The sequence below is a fragment of the Cebus imitator genome, unplaced genomic scaffold (genome assembly GCF_001604975.1).
Source record: "Cebus imitator isolate Cc_AM_T3 unplaced genomic scaffold, Cebus_imitator-1.0 Scaffold3590, whole genome shotgun sequence".
In the NCBI taxonomy this organism is placed as follows: domain Eukaryota; kingdom Metazoa; phylum Chordata; class Mammalia; order Primates; family Cebidae; genus Cebus; species Cebus imitator.
In genome coordinates, this window is record NW_016110905.1 from 1 (window position 1) to 1,110 (window position 1,110).

Sequence of the window (1,110 nt, forward strand, 5' to 3'; positions counted from 1 at the left end):
AAAAAAAAAAAAAAAAGAAGTCAAGAGCAAGTCAAGAGCAAGTCAAGAGAAACATGGATAAAATCCTAGGCTAGTCTCACCGAAAACCTACCTGGAGTCACAGGCCTCAGCTTTGTTTTATCCCTCCTGCATCTCACTATCTGTTAGGATTTGCTGGAAACGCCCAGGATGTTTAGGTGTGGTGCCCCCTGAAATGTTTCTTCCTTCAGGAGGGTGGGAAAGAACATACACTTCATTGTCTTTTCAGCCAAAAAGAAAAAAAAAAATTCCCTCTGGCCTGAAGCAATTAAAAAAAAATCCACGTGATGTACCACCCCAGGACCCTAGAGATTAGACACAGAAACCCAGGTCACGTCCCAGAAGGGAAGAGTAAGAGAGGAAGAAATCTTTTCAGGGATTGATAGGGTGAATGACTGGAAGTTTCTACAATGGAAAAAAAAAAAGGCTGGGTTATCATTCCTGTCTTTGCTATTATTGTTGTTGTTATCAAAAACATGTAAATAGTGCTCTTAAATTATTGTCCCTCTTAAACAATAAAGGTGATAATGGAGACTTCTTTGGACTTTTGCATACCCAAAGAGAATATTGTTATTCACCAGCAGCTTCGCTTTAAGGAACCCAGCAATGACTGTGGGAGCCAGACAATTCCAGGGGAAGGTATAGGTGTGTTGTTTGAGTGACTGAAGAGGGTCAGAGGGCCTTTTAAAGAAATGGTTCTGGCCAGGTGCAGTGGCTCATGCCTGTAATCCAATCACTTTGGAGGCCAAGGCGGGCGGATCACCTGAGGTCAGGAGTTCAAGACCAGCCTGACCAACATGGTGAAACGCCGTATTTATTTATTTATTTATTTATTTATTTTTTTTTTTGAGACTGAGTTTCACTCATGTTACCCAGGCTGGAGTGCAATGGCGCGATCTCGGCTCACCGCAACCTCCGCCTCCTGGGTTCAGGCAATTCTCCTGCCTCATCCTCCTCAGTAGCTGGGATTACAGGCACGCGCCACCATGCCCAGCTCATGTTTTTGTATTTTTAGTAGAGACGGGGTTTCACCATGTTGACCAGGATGGTCTCGATCTCTTGACCTCGTGATCCACCCGCCTCGGCCTCCCA